Source organism: Dreissena polymorpha, chromosome 7 (assembly GCF_020536995.1).
Source record: "Dreissena polymorpha isolate Duluth1 chromosome 7, UMN_Dpol_1.0, whole genome shotgun sequence".
In the NCBI taxonomy this organism is placed as follows: Eukaryota; Metazoa; Mollusca; class Bivalvia; order Myida; family Dreissenidae; genus Dreissena; species Dreissena polymorpha.
In genome coordinates, this window is record NC_068361.1 from 35,224,431 (window position 1) to 35,240,616 (window position 16,186).

Here is a 16,186-nt window from a genome sequence, read left to right on the forward strand (position 1 = left end):
CGAATGTATAGGAAAAGGGGCTAGAATGACGTCGTGTTTAAGGACATGTCTTGTCACAATTTGTCATAGTAAAACATTAAAGCCACACAACTTATTTGGCATAATAAATGTAAGTATAAATAAGAAACATATTTTACCTATGCCAATTAGAATATATCTGATGGTTACAAGGTAGAAATCCGTATTTTTGCGCTTTAAAACTTAAAAATAATCGCGTTTGTCGAAATGGACGTATACGTCTAGAAATCCTACTTTCGATTTTAAAAGCGGTACCGTTTGAAAAATAATAAATTACTTGCTAACTAGGCTAAATATTTAATGGTATCTATGCCAATTAGAATATATCTGGTGGTAACAAGGTGGAAATTCGTCTATTCTGCGCTTTAAAACTTAAAAATAATCGCGTTTGTCTAAATGGACATATACGTATAGAAATCCTACTTTCGGTTTTAAAAGCGGTACCGTTTTAAAAAAAAACAAAAACTTGCTAACAAGGCTATAGATTTAATAACAGTTGTGCACACTTTCGAATTGCATCTATATGTATTAATTAACATGTATTTCATTTCAAGGTAAGAGGTAAGTTGTGTGGCTTTAAAAGATGTGATAAATTTAATTTCATGTTACAAGTTACGAGTCACAAATGCTTATAATGAGTATTGACTCAACAATATTTCCTACCGCTTACTGCTTAATCATCAAGGTTTCATCCCCAGTCATATAAAGCTAAATTTATGATGCCGAGTGCATATAATAAACCCACTAGACAGTGGAGTTTGTCATCTTGGTACAACGCAATTTCAAACACAAAAGTATCTTTATTCCAATTCCCTGCTCAGCGTTCATTTATTCTTCAGCATATTTTAAAGATATCTTTCAAAATAAATAACACTGGTTTAGGGCGCAATAAAAGACAAGACAACAATTTATTCCTACTACTTGAAATTATTCGTAACTGGTACCTTAATTGATAAACGTAACGGACAAGAATATACAAAGCAGATATTCGAGTAGGCAGCATACGCATTCATAAACTGCATTTACTCGAACAATTATTAATACTCAAGTTTGAATACACTAAATGTTACATTATCAATGAATTTCAATCTTAAGAGACTATTTCACGTAAAAAATCAAGCTATTGCATACGAATCTGAACGACGTGGTAATGTGTTTTATTTATCAAACGAATATTTTAAACGCACTTGAAGTACGCTCCAAGGGGACGTTATATTCACAGTCCTTTTCCAAAGTCACATTGATAGTAACCTCGCTTTTTACGAAACGAAGGTCAAAATCGATCATGTGTTACTGAGTACAATGATAATTCAAATTGCAGACAATCTATCAACATGAACTGAAGCAGCTGTAAATCAACAAAATCAAATTAACATATAACATATGTTGCGATAGTACAAGTTTGTGAATACAATACAAGACTTCCACACAAATCTAAAATCACTTAGATTCCCTTCTCGTATAACTTCTTCTACAAACATATTTGCTTGTTAAACATGTATTCAACACTTGTACCGTGCACAACGCAAACAAATCGATTAATGCTACTAAATATAATCAGCTTACATTGGGGAAAAATCCCAACAACAAGAATACTTTCAGCTAAATAAATCTATGGTTAAAGCCAGTCTGATACACATTGCAGAAAGTTGGGGCTTTGAATATTATGATTTTACCAAAAGGTAAATTTGAATTAATACTGGCAATTTTAAGGCCAAAGAAATAATATGTCTCAGAGAATAAGGCAGATTCATGTGTAAGTTGAAAAGCATATTACATGTTTAAAATATTGGTGTTAACTTTTGCATATGCACATTATTAGTTACCCAGAAATTGTCATATAATCCCTACATATCAGGATGGCATATGGAGAATTCATTCGGACGTTTGTGTAAAAATAAATCGTTATAACTTTTGCCTTGTTGTGGTTTGACTTGTTATTAGCTCAGATGCGTTAGTTTACTTTTGTAAGATTTTAAGGGGCATTTAATCTATTGTGAACATGAAGAATGACGCATTGTTCACATTACCAAATATTTGTCTGTACATATGCATGGTTCGTTTCAAAATAACTTGCGAAATGTAGCTTTTCTAATCCCAATTTAACCATGGAAACCTGTAGGAATGTGCACGATTTATGAACTATTTGTTTACAATAAAAATTATCTGTATAATACTGTAACACAACTGTGCTTGCATACGATCTTGTATCATGGGCTGGTGATATTTATTTGAATGAAAATTCTTTTCTAATCTGTTCACATGTACACCGATTCTTGATTTTGTATGCAGTGTTATTAAATAATGCGTACAATAATCATTTATTTTATTCTTCTAGATTTCATTTTGATTGGTTTGAAGTTTGCTAAACATAAATAATGAAATTCAATAAATAGTATCAGAAATATATTCCTGTTAACATAATAACAATTGATTTATGTGTGCTTAGTAGTAGTTTTATGCGGCACATGTTATACACATGAAGTCCCACGTTTGATGAATGTTAAAATACATAAAGTGTGATACTATTATGCGAATTGGACATTATATTTGTATTATGACACAACACAATTGCATTTATACAAGGAATTATGCAGGTTAAATGCGATTAGTATTTGTTTTCCATCGATTTGATAGCCTTGTATTGATCAAAACCCATTTGGTGCTCACTGCTGAAAACGTTTACTTTCGTTAGATATATAAGCGCATTCGGTAAATTATGATATGATTAAAAGAAAAAATAGCTTTGAACTTTATTAATTATTTTTTACCACTTCCAGTTATTGTGTATACTTTCTTAGCCTTAATAAGATGCGTCATACTTTATTTGGACTTTAACAAGAGTTGTGTCTGTAAAAAGACTGAGTTTGACAAATCCCGACTAGTCAATTATGTAAGCGTATATACATTGACTTTTGACGGATATGGCAAGGGCGCCAGAAAGAAGACAAGTCTTCATCAGATAGTATTTCAGCCCGATCTGATTTTGTTTCATTTGTATGTATATATTGTAAGATTTTCATGTAGTTCCTATAATTAGTTCATTGTCCAACTTAAGTTCATCAGAAAAATTTTAAAAGGCGCATCCAGGATGGCGCTAGACTTTGAAAACAAAATTATACCGCGACAAAACCGATATTAAATATTTCATTAGCGACCGTATTTCGGTTCACATATTACCGGTCGAAATGGTATGTGAATTTAAAAGCATTTTACAAAGTCAGCTTTATTTGAACCAGAATACTTTTCCCCAAAGGTGGCTACTTCTGGATAACGTTTATTAATTCACTAAAGAAAAGAAGCTTTATCTTGATCCCCTCTATGATAGTTTTTATATGCATGTAGAGAGCTTTTTTTTCCTTAAAATATGTTTAAGTCGCAATTTCTGCGTGTCAAACTATTTCGTATTTGATTTATTTAAAACTACAAGGTTCTCGTTCTTTATTCAATCACTTTGCTACCATCGCTTGTTTTCTACAATACATGCTTTTCTTTATATTTTTGAAGTTTTTCGTTAACTATTCAATTGGTTTTGCACTTCTTAAACGCATGCCAAATAGGTGTATTGATTTGTTTTAAGCCATGCCCGCCTCAGCAAAATGCTAACAGTGTATGCAAAACGTGCTATTGCTTTTGTCTCATAGGACATGATCTTAGCAGAGGATTGACCACCGTAGAATCAATTGCAATCTGATGAACCAATCATTTTAGCTTTAAGTTTACGATTACTTCCTGGTCCAAATAAACAAACAATCTAGATCTATATAGGGCAATACATATTTGAATTAACAAATAATTACTTATAAAAGTACTTATATAAGTACTTAGATCGACGTTCCAAATCAAAAACGTTGCCAAAAATGATACTTTTCACGTGACAACTTATTGCTTGGCACAAAGCCATGCCGGGCAAGCTCTGAGCTAGAAATATGTAAGCAATAACAAGGTTATTGGCACATCGGCATTATTTCGGGCACGATAACCATTGCCGCTGTGAATTAGAACAAGATAATTCGGTCATTTGAACTCAGCGGTAAAATTTGATAATAACGCCTGTGACCTTCACAAAGGTGACCCACACTCGTATATATACAGTGCTACCTAATATGCCAACGCTGCATGGTCTGTAATGTTTGGTTTTTGTTCATCGGCGTAGCCTGTGAGGTGCATTCTTTTTTTGTATAATTATGACTTTAATAAAGAAATTGTACTGACTCAAAACAAAGACTTCTTCAAATCAAGTTACTTTTTGAAATGCACAACACGTTATATCTGTACAGTTTAATTAGAAGGAATAATAGTCCTTACAAAATACGATTTCATCATATTTACTGGAACTACTATTATCATCCTAAACCAGTATGAAGTATTTGGGCTTGTATGCCAATAACAATTCACAATTGAACAAAACAAAAAAACGATAATTTATTTTCTTCTAATGGATATCTAGGATTATTAATCCATAGCTAAACATGGTACCATTATATCAATATGAATTAAGGTTGCACGTTAAAATTATATTCTACGTTGTTATAATGTCATTTACCGGAGAATGTTACTTTTCATAATAAATTACTAACATTGTCAATGATCAATATTAAACTTCTATCTCAAAGCTAGCAGGAATCTATTTAATTTGTTTTCATATGATATGTGGTTTAGGTATGCACGTTTTAGGTTTGCACGATTTTCCGCCGCAAAATAAAACATCTTTACGCGCAATAATTGTACAGCTGATTTTGTTAGTGCATGGGCCCTGACGTACTTATATCGTAGTTATCGTGGTATATTAAAAAGAAACTGAAATTAGACAATATAAAAGCGGTGCTGCTTTAATGTTATACAGGCTACATACGTTTGTAAAATGTCGTTCTTTAAATGAACTGTCGTCAATATAAGAATTTGATGTAAAATGTAGTAAACCGTTTTGTAATGAAGCCAAGTATTATATAAAGAAATTTGAACTACCTTATTATGTTTATATATTCGTAGCAGTTATCTCACTCAAGCTGCGTATAGTGCTTAGGTGTTATTTTACCAACACAGGGAGTGGGCATTAAGGAGTCAGTCTGGTCCGTCAGTCGAAAATTTGTTCGAAAAAAATAATGAGGGGAAAGAACCACTTTCACATTTCTCAAATACAATTTGTTTCATCATCATGAAGCGTTAACATGCCAGATACTATTTTAAAACGGATTGATACATATAATCCTGAATGAATTGTCTGGTTCTCGTGTCTTACGATAAGTTCTGCGTGGGGTATTAGTAACGTTTACTACCAAGCACTAGTTATACATGAAATAATCAGACTGTATCCGTTTTCAATGTTCATGCGAATTCATTGTTCATTGCGCAAGGAATCACCGACAATTGCAAATGTATTTAGACCAACGGAAAAAAAAACAAATCAAACACGTGGCAATCATTTGCAAGTTTAAACGGTAAAACGCTAAATTGGAATACGAAAAATTACCCGGTCATTAATCAATGACGTTGAAATCAATACTTAAAACTCAAAACAAAAGATGGTAAGAACGGAACACTGTACAATCAGCCAATTGCAGTTAGATAGATAATCCCTTCTTAAGACACCGGTTTAAATGATCTTTCAATGTCTAATAAATCTTAGCCATGTAAAGTCACGTGACGTTGCTTTTTTATTTATTTATATGGGAAATGCAATACAACCCTAGACCGATGCAAATAATTCAGATGCGGTCAATAAAATAAAGTGGTTATGAAAACCTTAGGCACATAACCAACCTAAGTTCACTTTGATTGCGTTCGTCTTTTTAATGGTCAATTGCTTTGTCTTTTATGTTTTGAAGACGAGTTATAATTCAGTAAAACAAATATTGTGCCTCTTTATTTGACGGATGCTGCGGACATGATGTAACTTGTTTACAATTCCTGTTTGGTATATATATTAATTTTCCTTATAGCAATAACCAAAATTGCCGACCATATTGCCGAATGCAAAACATTAAATGTAATAGTTAATATTACTGACAAGAAATTGCCATCACTTTACTGGATACCTGAAATACACAAAACGCCATATAAAAGTCGTTTTATCGCTAATTTAGTGTCTTGTACCACCAATCAACATATGCAGTGGGTGCTATTAGATATCATATAGCTAAATATTGTAATAAAATTTATGAAGATAGTAATATAAACCTATTTTGGTCAACAAAAAACTCCTTAGAAGTTATTGATACAATTGAAAAGAAAAAATATAAGGTGTCACAAGTAAGCACATATGATTTTTCTGCACTATATGCAACGATTCCTCACAGTTTAATAAAATCAAAACTTGTTTCTTTGATTGAAAAAATATTTGCATGCGATAAGTCTTCGGATCTTGCTTTAAACAATAAAACAGCTTTTTTTACTTATCAGATATTAGATAAATACAACATTTAGACTTTTCTTGACTTTTGTACATCACTTACTTTTCTTCTGGGTAACTTGTTCGTTGAGTGTACTGGTAAAATATTTAAACAAATAATCGGCGTTCCTTTGGGTACTAATTGTGCGCCTCTTATAGCTGATGTTTTTTTATATTGTTATGAAAGCGATTTTATGTTAGAATTTTCAAAAACTAAACAACTAGATTCGATTCAACGTTTTAACCTTACTAGTAGGTACATTGATGACATACTTATTTAAGATAACCCATACTTGGAACATTATATTCACAAAATCTACCCGAGCGAACTAGTCTTAAATAGATCATGTCAAACCAATACATATGCTGCGTCTTTAAAGTTGCATCTTACTCTTAATAATAATATGCTTAAGACAAGTTTATACGACAAACGGGACGACTTTTAGATTGGAATTGTGAATTGTCCGTTCATAGATGGTAACATCCCTAAAGGTCCATCCTATGGTATTTACATTTCGCAGTTGTAACGTTACGCCAGAGCATGTCCATGTATTAAAGACTTTAACGATCGTAATCGTATATTAACGAAGAAATTGCTAAAACAAGGTATCATAACCTACGAAGTAAATTTGCTAAATTTTACTCAAAGTTTGGTGATTTAATTTCAAAATATAATGTTACTTTAAAATGGCATTTAACTAATGGCATTTCCCACCCATCATTTTATGGAGATGTTTTGAAGCGTGTTCGCAAATTAAAATATCTTAAAGAAAATTTGTATATGAAACTTTTTTATTTAATAAATTCATTTTGATCAAAAGGATATTATGTTAGCGTACTTAAAAACACATGCTTGTTGGTTTTCGATTCAATATATCTTTTTTCTCTTAATTTGGAATTATTAATGGAATTACCATGTTATATGTTTGATTCTAAAATATTCAATCACCAAAGCTGATTTAACTGGTAATTCGATTTTACAGTACTGCCCCTTTAATATTTTTTATTTTTTATTTTACAGTACTACCCCTTTAATTATATTGATTGTTTTTTCAAGTCATAGTGTCATCGCTTCTAAAGTCCGTCATACGACACACTTTCACTGTTCTGGGCTACATTGATTTTTTTAACGTCATCGTGTCATCACTTCTACATAACGACACACTTTCACTGTTTAGGCTACATGCATAGGTCATCGGGTTTATAGCGTTAAACTTTATAAATAGTTTCCATCTGAACAACCAATCAACCAAGCTATGTTATATGGATCTTTTACAACCATTATTGCTACTTCTTCCTTTATTTGCGCGATGGTGATCTGAAATATTATCTTGATGATGCCATATTCTTAAATCTTTTTCTAAAAATAAGCGATGTAGTTGATACTTGTTCGTAATTTCATTTTATCGTTCCTCAAAAGTTCAAACTATTTTGCTCTGGTCTCTTTCCTACCATTGCCTAATTAACTGGCAATTAAACTGACTGCGTTTAAATTCCCGTTTATTATGATTTAATTTGAGGTGCAATGCTATGAGGTTAAATTTTATTTACACTTATATCATCATGAATATTGCTGGGCCAAGTGTGAGTTTGAGCGCTCTAAAACCGGTTTAAACCCCAAATGCTTTGCATTAACCGCTCCATGGCTGTGACCCTAGCTTTATGTGTTTATGTTGTTTTGTGTTGTGCTGTTTTGTACTGTTTAGGCAATTGGTCACTTGCCTTAAAGACCAACTAATTGTAAATAATGAGAATGCAAAACTGCTCCAGCAGCTGGAGTTTTACTTCTTTATACTGGCAACATAGATTTAACAAGACACAAAATGCTCGTTGTCATTTTTTGTGGCACAATATATTCCATTTAAATTTCCCGCAACGATAGGTTTGTACACACGAACAATTAAATGGTACATGAGCATGTGTTAAATATATTGTCCCACAAAAAGCAAAAAAGAACATTTTGTATTTTGTAACCAGACCACATCTAGCGTTGACATTTTGGCTATTGCTACAAGGAACTTTATTTTTGTATGTGTAAATTTGTTTGTCGAAATATTATAAGAAATATTCGTTGATTTTGAGTGTGTATGTGCTTATAAGTCCCGCTCTACTAATTTAATAAGTTCAGTTGTGAGAGAATGTGATATGGTAGAGGCTCTTTTGTAATTGACATCGTTCTATTTTGGATCGTCTTTGGTTTGCCTCTGGATTTCAGCCTGCCGTTGCTCCGATTCCACACCTCACATCAGGCGAATGGTTCGTGTTCTTTTGGTTCACCGAATTAAAACCTTGAAGAGCCAAGGACATACAGAAAAAATCATTTGGCTAACATAATTGTTTTTACAGCTTAGAACAAACAGTCCTTTTTTTAATTCAAAAACAGGTTAGTGCTTCATTCGAAATATTGTTCGTTGTGTATAGACGCATGCGTACACAGATGCAAGATCCGATTAAGATATTTTATCTAAAGCTCTAAAGAAAGACTAAAGATACTTACGGAAGATAATTAGAACTCCGATGTTCGACATTAAAGCAAATTGCTCAGACCAGTCAGGTGTACACGTGTCATCTTTTTTTTCTTGCCAATCCTATGCTATAAATCTATAAATAACAAATCATTAAATGTATAAGCGTCGATTTATAAGCAGCTTGTCGGTAATCGTTTCTATTTACCGTAGATGCTGTTAACAAAATATCACGTTTAACACGAATTTGTTTCTATGATTTCGAATATCTTAATATTTATATCATTAAATAGTTTCCTATGTTGTCGGCTTTGAATGATCGTTTACGCTAGCACATAAACAGAATGTACTATGGACGGTTCCGTGGGGGAGCCAGAGATCAGACAAGACTTCATTAGATATTGTTTTCATCCAGGGTTTAACCTGATTTAATTTAATATCCATGTCATGATGCTTGCATGCACTCCCTTAACGTCATTGTACCAGTTTAGTGTACTAGATTGCTTTATAGACGTATCTCGGATTACACAGCACTTTGGACAAAGACCATAATACCGCGGTTCAAACAGCGATGCTCAATGTCATGGTTTTTATTGTAGTATTTACAATGGAAGTTTTATTCAAATAGCATTGCGCGAGGTGTAATATGATTTGAAAGGATCATACACGGTCAGCTTTGTTTGTGACGGCAGATGTTTTTAACCATAAACTAGATCAGTCCAGGATACGTCTATTCACTCACAATAGTAAATAGATGTTTATTTGTATCCAGAAGCTATATCATATAAACATAAACAGGGTTTTGTATTTGCCATAATCTATAATGAAGCCTGAATTAACTGCGTCAGAAACTATGTCGTTATCAACTTATTGTAAACAACGATGTCCTCCTTCTATATTTTGTAAATATCAGTGCATCGCTCTTAAAGTATCACACTACGTGTGTTATTGTTTATTTTCGACCTAAATCGTTCAAACTGGTATTGGTTTGCAGTCCTTATTCACATGTCAAATAAGCATATCGCGTCTTTTGATAAGGGCATTCATAAAACCATCAAAGGAGTAATAATAAAAATCCTAACCGGATCGAAATGCCGACCTTGTATTCCTAAAGTGAGTTCAAAAGTGTATTGTATTGATATTTATCTGACCAGATCTTTTAAAATTCTATTACGTCATATCATTTCCGGAATTAAATGAGATATGCATTGACCGTATCGTAATTCGTCAGTGCGCTGTTGTATCTCAGACAGAGTACACCATTTTTTGGTTTTTACACTGAGAACAACTAGACCGTGACGATATTTCTCGTCAGTTAGAGACTTACTAGTTTTTGATATTCTTCGGAATATTGGTCTCTAAGAAATAGCTATCTTGGTAGCTTAATTGTATTTGATTGTTTTCGGACAAAATATATACATGTATTATATCTGCTCGCAGATTTAAGTCCATTTACGACTTTGTTATTTTACGGCATTTGTCATAAGGTAGTCTTCGTTGCGTGTGTATAATGGCGGACAAAGAGGTTCAAAACCTAAAACATTCTACGGTTTCGGCCGTTACAGGCACGAAAGAGCCTCAAGCACCGGCACCGGGTGAAAATGCAATCGCATCAAAGACTTCATCTGTGAAGCCAGGTAACTCCCGCCAGGTACCCGCCACGAATGCTAATATGACCGAAGTCTTAGAAATTTTGCGTGTGCTAAATTATAATGTCAATGTTCAAAATGAGCGCATAGAAAAACAAGAACATCGTTTCAATGAATTCATGGCCGCTTGTAACGAACCCATGGATGATGATGGTACTTATGATGATTGTTATGATGTTGAAACAGAACACGAAGAATCCTCTATTGAGTAGGAACAAAAATCCATTTTCAAACAGCTGTCCGACAAATTTTATCAAGATGAACAAGTTGATGTTGATATTCATCCTGACCTGGCAAGTCTTGTAAACAACTCTTTCAGAAATGGTATATCAGAAGACAATCTTGATGATATTTGTAAGAAAATTGAGACTCACTGGTAAAAACAGTTAAAGAGTTAACCAGGGCATTTGGCGCCTGTTAAAAAGCTACACTCAAGCCGAAGATGCACGAATTAGTGTCATTCAAGGAGTTGTGTTAAAAGCATCCATAAATATGGTAAAACTCGTGGAAAAGCTTGGGACTTCTGAGTAAGAGCATGTCGTATTAGGAACTACTGCCATCGCCCTGTTGGGTCATGCTAATAAAATGATGAATACAAAGCGTAAAGAGCTCCACAAACAAGATTTAGACTACAAGTATCATTTCCTTGCTTCGGCATCATTACCCTACACAAACCTGTTATATGGGAATGACACATATGTCAATAACAATGTCAGAGAAATCAATAACATGAATCGTATTTGCAAAGTGGGGCGTGGTGGTGCTATGAGGGGCTTTAGCCGGGGACGCCGAGCTGGGTTCAACCCATATGTTCTTCGCGGACGAGGCTTCCGCGGCAGAGGTAGAGGAAGTGGCCCTTTTCGGACTGAAGCCTTTCCAAAAAACTTGAGACACCACAGAAGAAGTAGATAAGGTTGGTACTTTTGTTGCTGGTAATATAAAAAAATACATAGAAAATTGGAGAAAAATAACAAATGATTATAATGTACTAGATATTGTTGAGCATTGCAATTTGGAATTTATTGAAGGCGAAAATCCCATCAAAACAAACTGTTATAGAAATAGATTCTCGGAAAAATAAGAACAAATTATAAATACAGAAATACAAAATGTATTGGCAATGTATGTTATTGAGGAAGTTGATCATCACCCTAATGAATATATTATTCCAATTTTCATTATTCCAAAACAAACTGTGGGTGAATATAGGATGTTTTAAATTTAAAATTATTAAATAATCATATTCAGTACCGTCATTTTAAGATGGACACCTTTGAAACAGCTTTATAATTGGTAAACCTCTGCTTGGGCATAACAATTCTGGTTACATAGACGATTCGTTACTTCTGGCTGACACGTATGTTGAATGTCAACTAAACATACAAGATACAGTAAATCTTATTACTGATTTAGGTTTTATGATTCACGAAAAGAAATTTGTATTAGTATCAACTCAAAAGATAACATTTCTCGGAAACATTATTGATTCTGAAAAGATGTCAGTCACTCTTCCAGAAGTAAAAATGGAAAAAATAGTACAAGCATGCGTAGATTTGTATACACAGAAAAAGGCAAAAATTAGAGATGTTGCAAGGGTTTTGGGTTTGTTAGTTTCATCTTTCTCAGCTGTTGAATATGGTCCGCTTTTTTACCGAACTCTAGAATATGAAAAAATTCACGCACTTCAGCATAATGCTGGTGATTATGAAGCAATCATGTTCATTCCGGAGAAAACGAAGCAGTAACTTAGCTGGTGGATTGAATGTTTACCACAGCAACAGAGAAAAATAACCCATAAAAACCCAGAGTTAATAATAACAACAGATGCAAATGCTTTTGGATGGGGTGCTATATGTCTTAATGATAAAATTGGTGGTAGATGGGATGAAACTGAAATCCAAAACCATATAAATGTCTTGGAATTACTTGCTGCAAGTCATGCCCTGAAATCTTTCTGTAAAACAAAAAGCAATAATCACGTACAGCTACGTTCAGATAATTCATCAACTGTTGCTTATATAAATAATATGGGCGAAAAAACTGTACTTCTGAATGACATTGCTAGAATAATTTGGCTGTGGTGTAAAAACAGAGATATTTGGGTTTCAGCTACACATGTCCCAGATATAATGAATGAAGCAGATTTTAGTTCTCGAAATTTTAATGAAAATCTTGAATGGAAATTGGATTAATCTGTTTTCTTTAAGGCAGTGGAATGCTTTGGTTTGCAAGAAATAGACGTGTTTGCTTCTCGTTTAAATAAACAGATTAGTAGGTTTGTGTCGTGGAAGCCAGATCCCGATGCTGAAGCAGTAGATGCATTTTCTGTTCATTGGCATAACAAATACATAAATGCATTTCCGCCTTTCAGATGCATTGCACAAGTTCTGCAGAAAGCCAGACAGGACAAGGCAGATATTTTACTGGTGGCACCTTTCTGGATAACACAGAATTTCTATACCAGCATCCTGGAGATGTTGACTCACGATCCTTAAATTCTGAAGTTGGGTCCGAACATATTGAAAATACCACAAACACAGAAGATTCATCCATTAACACACAAACTACATCTGATGGTATTTCGTATATCCGGAAATCCTATGAAAAGCGAAACCTTTCTAGCCAGTCTATTGACATCATCATGGCATCATGGAGAAAAACAACACAGAAGCAGTATTCCACGTACATTAACAGAAGGGTTTACTTCTGCAATAAAAGGAAAATTGATCCATTTCAAAGCTCTATAGAATATTGTATTGATTTTTTTTTATAGAATTATATGAATCTGGACTGAGATATGAAACACTTAACACAGCTAGAAGTGCTTTGTCTAATTTGTGTGAAAAACAGGATGGTTATTCAGTTGGATGTCATCCTTTAGAGGTTCATAATTTAAGACCGGCCATTCCGAAATATCAAGAAACTTGGAATGTCTCTAAAGTCCCGTGTTATCTAAAACACTTACACCAGTAAATAGTTTGTCATTAAAATTGTTATCTTACAAACTTGTTATGCTTATTGTTTTGACTCAAGCAAGTCGAAGTCATTCTATTTCATTATTGACATTGGAAAACATTGTTAAAAACAATGACTCTTATGTATTGTACTATAGTGGGTTGTTAAAACAAACAAGGAGAGGAAAAGTGAATCCAATCCTTCGATTGTGTAAATATGTGCCAGACAATGACGTTTGTGTGTATAGTACTCTTACTGAATATATTAAACGCACAAGTGTACTGCGCAATAGTGAAAATAAATTGTAAATAAGTTACATTCATCCTCATAAGTCTATAGTTTCAACTACTGTGAGTAGGTGGATTAAATGTGTGATGAAAAATTCTGGCATTGAAGTTGAAAAATTTAACACTCATAGTTCGCGGGGTGCGGTAACTTCCAAAGCAAAACAGAGTGGACTTCCAATTACTGATATTATGAAAATCGCTGGTTGGTCAACACATATGACTTTTGCTAGATTCTATGACAAGCCATTGGAAAAAGATAGCAGTTGCTCCTTTCAAGCAGCTACATTACAGAATTGAGGTTTGTTAAACATACTTGTTTGGTATTGCCTCTAATTGTTTCCTGCAAGCAAGGTTTGTTTTTGCGTTGAAATCTGATTTGATTTCGGAAATAGTATGACGTAATAGAATTTCTACAAACAAACAAGACTTACCTGTAAGTTGATGTTTGGTTGGAATTCTATGTAGTAATATTACTATTGAAGGGATCAAATGCCCACCTCATGTTTGCCTCTCATGGCCCACCCTCTTTGAGGAATAGATTATGTTTGATCCTTCAATAGGACAAATCTTACTTGCATTTGCAGCGTTATATACTGACGAATTACGATACGGTCAATGCACATCTCATTTGATCCCTTCAATAGTAATATGACTACATAGAATTCCAACCAAACATCAACTTACAGGTAAGTCTTGTTTGTTTGTAGAAATTATAGAATAAATTGAAATTGGTGAAACCATTTATTTGAGCTTTAAACATACGAGTGCTTCGTGGTTCTTGATAAGCTTCTTTAAGAGCAAGGCTCCAAATTGTATCATAATCAAGATCTACAAAGGCCATGAACTATTTTATCAAAACATGTACTACTTATAGAAGTTATATAATCAAAGTTCCAATTTAACAACTGTGCCAAACCAAGGATGGAAGTTTAGTATCGACAGTCAGAACGCTCCAGTTCAAATATCAACTATTTTCGTGTGTCAACTTGTTGCTTGGCTATCGCCGTGCCGCGAAAGCTATGAGCTAGCAATCTGTCGCATTGGACGCGATATTTCGGTCAAGATCACTATTGCCAAACGGCTTGAAAAAGAGCGAAATAACTGGGTCATTCGCACACCGTGGTTAAATGATCATAACGCGTTTGACCTAACCCAAAGTAGAATATAGTGAAGCAGAATATGCCAACCCTGCATGAACTTCAATTATTTGTCCATGGTTCACCGGCGTAGCCCGCGAGGTGGATAGCTATGTTCGGTCCATTATTTTGTTTGATCGTATGATCATGAATTAAAAAAAAATCAATCTAATAAAATACAGTTTTTCATCAACAGAAATGCAATACATTTAATATCTGTTTCATTAGTAGGTTTCATAAATACAGAGTGTGCCTTACGAAATACGAGTCTGATCAATTTTATTTAAAGATCAATATCTTCCTAATCATAAACCAATAGTCATTGAACATGTATGCCAATAACTATACCCAACTGAACAAAAGCAAACATGCCATGTTACCTTTTCGTTAGAAGGATCATTGTTGTAGATGTAACATAATTAATGCATTGCTCCATAGGGTTAAATTATACTAATGTAAAGTTTGGTCTCATTGCATAAACACACGAAGAAATTTTGTTCAAAGACCTATAGGACAAAAAGCCTAGTTTGTAATCAGCCATAAATGTAACGTGATATAATATCGTGAATCATTGCTTTGTTATGTTATCACTGAAAGTAATACTAAATCAAGACATTTAGGACAAACGACATCTTAGCCATAAACGCGTGTATATGTATGTACCATACAATGATATATAACTTTTTTATAAACTATATAGTCTTTGAACGCAATATCACAAAAGAACTCATACAAATTATGTTAAAAACACATATTTTTTAAAGGAACAAATAAGGACAGACAACATGTCCTCGGGACCTCTATATATTAAAATATAAAAAAAATTATCAAGCCCCGCGTTTACTACTATCTCTGTACAATAATTTTGTGTTTGTCGGTAAATATAACTGCATTTAAGGATGGGTAAATTTAGTATCAACATGGAGCAGAATACACGACTTATATGAGTTTTAAATAAAGGGAATTATTTACGGGTTTTGTAGCTTTTGAATACTGGTTTCATAAAATGCCTTTAATATATAAAATCAAAGACCTGCAGTACAAATTGAGAATTAAAAAATTATGAACAGAACAGAACCAAAATTGTATTCATATAACTCGAACAAGTCCAGTGCATCGTTATATATACACAACTGAAAGTATATACTCAATAAGCACATGCAAAGCAATTCGAAAATGACAAACATATATATTAAAATGTGTAAAAAAAACTTAGGCCATATATTACTCCAGCATTTAATGTCTCAGTTTTCATTTTAAAAGTATTTTAACAATATTTAATGAG